The following is a 6,628-nucleotide window of genomic DNA, read 5'->3' as shown; positions in this document are numbered from 1 at the left end:
ACTGGACCATCCAAATTATGAATTGGGGGGGGGGGGGGGGAGGGACACAAGGGACATGGACATCTGTGTGGCAGCATTCTTAGAAAGTGGCCACACAGACATCCATGCAGAGCAGAGGGGTAGCCTAGTGGTTAGTGCAGTGGTCTGTAAACCAAGGGACCCAGGTTCACATCCCACTGTAACTCTTTTTTTTTTTTTTTTATCGTGAACCCTCCAGGATCAGAAAAATGCCTACAGTGTACACCACTTCAATAGCTTTCAGGCCTGCAGGTGGCTTATATATTTAAGTACAATAGTTATTTTTCTGTTCCTGGAAGGCACACAATTAAAAAAAAATAATACAAAAAGTTAAAGTGGGATTTGAACCTGGGCGGCTCCTCCTCAGATGTGCATGCTGCTCCATACAGAATGCCCCTAATACTTAAAGCTTTCAAAGTTCCTGGTGTTCCTTTCCAATTTCAATTTCAGGGGAGAAGGAGGGGGGACAGCAACTGCTGAAGGCTTAAGAAGGTGTCATGCCTTAATCCCTCCAGTGGCCAGCTGCTCAATCAGAGCACCTTTTTGTACCCGAAATGTGATTGAAACAGATCTAACTAAGGACGTCCTTCTTTTTAGATTTGGACACTTTCTTCCCTTCGGTAATCACAGTTCAACATCTTGATTTTGGATTTTCCCTAGTCCCACCCAAAACACGCCCACAACACATCCCCTTGCTATTTGAACACATGGCGGTGTTGCTGCCCCCCTTTAGTCCCAGACTTTGCCATGTGCTGCCGGCTGACTAAGAAGAGAGGAGGAATGGAAAATGCTGCTGGATTGCCTGCTGTGCCTTGCCAGTGCCACAGCCTTCCCACTGGCACTGCTGACTTGCCACATCACCCCCTTTCACCTACCAACGTAGCGAGTTCTGCTTCAGTCTTCATCACGCAGTCTTGCTGAGTCAGCGATGCCAGTGGTCATTGGGAGAGGGTGAGATGCTGGACACAGGGAAGGTGAGGGAGAGGGAGCAAGATGCTGGATGCAGAATGGGAGGGAGAGGACAAGGTGTTAGACACAGGAAAGGGCGAAGAGAGAAAGGGAAGGGAGATGCTGGATAGTGGGAAGGGGGCATGAAACATGTCCGTTTAGGCATTTTGGAGTGTCCATATCAGTGGCGTAGCCAAGGGTGGGCTCAGGCCCACCCACTTTGGGCTCAGGCCCAACCAATAACAGCACACCTATGATGTGGCTGGTAGGGATTCCCAAGCCCCAACAGCTGAAAACTCACAACATCTATCCCTTCTGCATACCTTGTAAATAGCACATTTTCATCTGCAGCAAGCAGCGACTGATACATACCGCTCACTCCGGCCCCACAGCCTTATTCCTGCCTATGCGGAAACAGGAAGCTGAATCAGTGGGAAGGCTGTGGGGCCAACATGAGCAGTGTGTATTAGTTGCTGCTCGCTGCCAGTGAAAATCTGCTATTTAAAAGGTATGTGGGAGAGGGAAGATATTTGAGAGAATATATGGCATGCAGGTGAGAGAAGGAGAGACCAAATCACCTGTGGGATGGTGTGGGGTTCTTCTGCCCACCCATCTTGGGCCCAGGCCCACCCAAAATTGGGTGTCTGGCTACGCCCCTGGTCCATATGCTTCGCAAATAAGCACCATAGTTTTCTGAAGTGTTAAGTCTTTTGTCTTTTACTGACTCCAAGCTTCTGGGTCCTGATGTCAGATGTGAATTATCAGTATTTAAGTCGAACAAGTTGCGGGAGAAGCATTAAAGGTGTTAATTTGGAGTATGCTAAAAATTTCCCTGTGGCAATTTTGTGTCCTCTTTTGCTCTCATTCTGGTTCCTGTGCTTAAAATGTATTAACAAACTTTTCTGTGTTTACTCAGGACTTGATGACGCTCCATCTGATTATGTACATGCTTGCAATCTGATTTAAAATTACCCTTAAAATGTGAAAAATCCCTTTAGCACATCTAGCCCTCAAAACTTGAATGACCTTGCATTTTGGGGAGGGGGCATGCTGTTCTTGATTAGGATGACTCTTCCATCCTGATACATGAACAGTTTAGAAATGCTTTCTTGTTCTCTGAAAAATTGCAAAAATCAAGATTACTACAAGTAGAATGTTCATAGGTCACAACAACAAAATAAATTCTTTCCTTAAACTTTTCTGGGTGGCCTCCCTTGATTCAGGGACTCTCAGCAGCTGCTGACTTTGTTGGTATCTCCAGCTACTGCTGAACAGAAGTAATCTTGAGCGATTTGTAAATTACAATGTAGTTTTGCTCTCAGGTTTCTTACTGTGGTTTTTGTTTCTTGAGGGAAAGGAGAGGTCAGAAGTTAAGCGTGGGATGTGCAGAGGCTATGCAAGGAAGGAAATGTAGGCTGAGTGGTGAAGCAGATAATACAAGCAAGGGGCTTGTGCAGTGTAATCTGTGTACTGTGGGTCAGTATTTCTCACATTTTTTGATGCCAAGGATCTGCTGGCTACTTTCCTAAACTGGTGGGGACTAATGTTTGAACTTCCACGCTGCTCTCTTTTCTCATATCTCCTTAGTCCAGTGTCTTCTCACAGTGCTCTTATTTGCTGGACTAGACTAGAGGGGCTGCAGCTGCTACCCCACTGAAGTATCACTCATCTCTCAGATCACTGCTGCTTCTGTCCTGCCACTGTATCATTTATCCTTCAGTCCAAAAAGGATGCTTCTGCTCCTGCCTATGACAGAACTAGGGGAAGAAGTGATGTTTGGGGGGGGGGGGGGGGGGGAGACGGAAAGGAAAACAAAACTGCCTCTAAATAAGAATGCTGTGAAACTATACTAAACTTAACTTCCTAATATTCTGAATTCTTCCTGGTGTGCCAGTCTCTCATGATATATTTATGTGTTTTATTTATTTATTTGTTACTTTTGTATCCAAGTAACAAAAGGTAACGGGAATCACTCCGCTAAAATATACACAATAACAACTTGCAAAAAGCGGATTTTATATATCAATTGTGGGACACTAAATGAGAAACAAAGGAGGAGAGGACCTCAGACCAATGCCACCTTTTCAATCAATAAGATTGATGATTATGTGGTCATAATCGCATAATCATTGGTCCTCTACCAACCTCCTCCCTCAATATTTTTTAGTGTGTTTATACTCTGTATTGGTGCTGACTGTATCATTAACAAATATCAAACATCACAGCTACTTAGCTTGCTGCTCCAGCCAGGGGCTCCCCAACGGTCCCGTTTCGCCACCTGGGGCTTCGTCAGGGGAAGAGCTCCCTGCAATGCCAAACTGTGATAAGGACCTGGAACACAAACACACAGCAAACGTTCAATATCTCACAGGTCTCACAAATCGACCTACAAACCCCTTAAGCATCAAATGACCCCCTCCACAGTTTGCTGTGTGTTTGTGTTCCAGGTGCTTATTACAGTTTGGCGTTGCATGGAGCTCTTCCCCTGACGAAGCCCCAGGTGGCGAAACGGGACCGTTGGGGAGCCCCTGGCTGGAGCAGCAAGCTAAGTAGCTGTGATGTTTGATATTTGTTAATGATACAGTCAGCACCAATACAGAGTATAAACACACTAAAAAATATTGAGGGAGGAGGTTGGTAGAGGACCAATGATTATGCGATTATGACCACATAATCATCAATCTTATTGATTGAAAAGGTGGCATTGGTCTGAGGTCCTCTCCTCCTTTGTTTCTCATTTAGTGTCCCACAATTGATATATAAAATCCGCTTTTTGCAAGTTGTTACTTTTGTATCTCACATTTTCCCACCTTTTTGCAGGCTCAATGTGGCTTACATAGTACCACTAATGGCATTAACCAAATCCGGTCTAAAACAAATAACAAGGTATGAACAATTCAAGGTGGTGTTTCTGGTTGGCAGGTCGATGAATATTCTGTTGCAGCAAATCAATGATTGAAACCTGGTATTGAGTACAGAAGTTAATGAGAAGACTCTCCAGCTCAGTCACATATCAAGTTCATAAAATATTCACTGGACCAGAGGTTCTAAGTGCTTTCCCATTGGCCCAAAACTGGTAGACCCCTTTAGCACATCTACCTGATTATAATGCAAGGTAGAGCTGAGGATGAGCCTTTCAGGGAACTTAGAATGGGTAATCAGATATTATACTAGCGATGGTCTAAGAATGTCATCTCATTAAAAATAAAATTATCATGCACCTGGGCAGTAAGCCTCTGCTCCTATGGTAGCATTTATGTGGTGGTAGAGCCTCTGGAGTTGTGGCTTAAGTCTGCAGTTCCCTCATGCCACGCACTCGTGGCAGCAAAATAGGCTGCGGCTGCATGTGCTACACAGAGCAGATGCAAAGTACAACCAATCTGATGCTGCGCTGCCCCCCTTTAGTCTTGAACTTTGTCATCTGCTGATTAAGAATAGAGGGGGAAAGGAAATGGGACTTATATACTGCCTTTCTGTGTTTTTTCCAACTACATTCATAAGTACATAAGTAATGCCACACTGGGAAAAGACCAAGGGTCCATCGAGCCCAGCATCCTGTCCCTGACAGCGGCCAATCCATGCCAAGGGCACCTGGCGAGCTTCCCAAACGTACAAACATTCTATACATGTTATTCCTGGAATTGTGAATTCAAAGCGGTTTACATATTATATTCAGGTACTTATTTGTAGCTCGGACAATGGAGGGTTAAGTGACTTGCCCAGAGTCACAAGGAGCTGCAGAGGGAATTGAATCCAGTTCCACAGGTTCAGAGTCCGCTGTAGTAACCACTAGGCTACTCCTAGAGGAGGAATGGAAGATGCTGCTGGAAGATCTGCTGCCTTGCCTGCTGTGCCTTTTCAGTGCCAGAGCCCCCCATGGTGGAGGAGAAAGAATGAAGTGGAAACTGCTGACTCACCTCATCATCCCTCTTTCGCCAACTAATGCAGTGAGTTCAGCTTCAGTCTTCATCTCTCAGTCTTGCTGAGTCAGTAACGCTAGTGGTCATGGAGCAAGGGGAAGGGAGGGGAGGGGAGGGAAAGAAATGAGATACTGGATACAAAGAAGGGGAGGGAAGGGGAGCAAGATACTAGATGCAGAATGGGAGGGAGAGGATGAGGTGTTAGACAGGAAAGCAGGAAGAGAGAGGGAGGGGAAATGCGTGTAGGAAAGTGGGAGTGGGGGGGGGGGGCAGGATGAAACACTAGGCAAAGGGAATGGGAGGGAGAGAGAGATGCATGCTGCATGTGAACCAAAGCCACTTTTATTTATGGCTAAAAGGAGTGGCTGTCCTGGACCTTTCATAAGAAGAGGGCCATAAGTAAAAATTACCTTGAGTTAGAACATTGAATTGGGCCAGGGGCAGTGGTGTGCTAGAGCCGGTTACATTTATTGGCATCTTGCGAGCTGGTTGTTTGTCGAGTGTGAGCCGCCTTGCCTCTCCTCCCCCCACCCCACGAGCTGCAGGCTCCCCCACTCCCCAGGTCGTCCATCATCTTCCTGTCTGCCCTCAGCTCCCCGATAGCCCTTGTTTCCTTCCTGCCACCGCGCTGTCTTTAAATATTGTATTTTTCCTCAAGGCGCGGCGCTGGAGCCGAGCCTGCTGCTTTCAATGCCGGTGCTGCGCCTCGAGGAAAAATACAATATTTAAAGACAGGGCGGTGGCAGGAAGGAAACAAGGGCTATCAGGGAGCTGAGGGCAGACAGGAGAAGATGTACGACCTGGGGAGCAGGGGATCGGGGGGGGGGGGGCGGGCTGGAAGAAGGCAGGGAATGTCTGGTGTTGAGTGGGGGGAGGGGCTAGAAGGGAGTTGGTAGACATGGGCTGCTGGGGGGGGATGGTTGCTGGACATGGGTGGATGGAGAGGAGGGCAGGGGAGAAGAGAGTTGCTGGACATGGGTGGATGGAGGGCAGGGCAGGGGGAGAGGAGGGTTTTGCATTATTGCCACTAATTGGCTTTAATTAAAATTTTACAAGCACAACTTTCTAAGCGTATTCTATAAAGTGATGCACGTAAATTCTAAGATGCAAATCTGAAAAGGGAGCATGGCCATGGGAGAGGCATGGGCGGGTCATGGGTATTCCTAGCATTTATGCACAATGTTATAGAATATGCCCATTGCATGTATAACTTACACGTCGGCATTTACACCAGGTTTTAGTTGGTGTAAACGGTCGTGAATAAATATAGTCACAGGAAACGGGCGCTGGGCGTATTCTATAAACTATGTCTAAATTTAGGCATATACTATAAACCATGCCTAACTCCATTTTTTAGGCATCAAAAATAGAATCTAGTCTAGGGACTAGCTTGTTACACACACTGTAAGTTAGTCCAGTTCCTTATATGGAGTGGAGGAGTAGCCTAATGGTTAGTGCAGCTCAGTAGTATTGCTAGGTCGGCTGCCACCCGGGATGGATCGCTGCTGCCCCTCCCAGCAGATCACCCCCCGTCCAGCACATCACCTCCCCCCCCCCCCCCAAGTGGATCGCTCTTACCTCCTGGGGGTGCAGGGAGCAGTCATTCAGCTGTCGGCTCTGCTGGTTCCCTGCCCCGGAACAGGAAGTAACATCAGAGGGAGCAGGTAATCGGCAGAGCTGACAGCCTTGCGGCTGCTTCCTGTACCCCAGTGGTGTACCTAGGGTAGTTGACACCCGGGGCC

The sequence above is a fragment of the Microcaecilia unicolor genome, chromosome 1 (assembly GCF_901765095.1).
Source record: "Microcaecilia unicolor chromosome 1, aMicUni1.1, whole genome shotgun sequence".
In the NCBI taxonomy this organism is placed as follows: domain Eukaryota; kingdom Metazoa; phylum Chordata; class Amphibia; order Gymnophiona; family Siphonopidae; genus Microcaecilia; species Microcaecilia unicolor.
The sequence above is the reverse complement of the archived record's forward strand: the minus strand, read 5'-3'. Positions refer to the sequence as shown.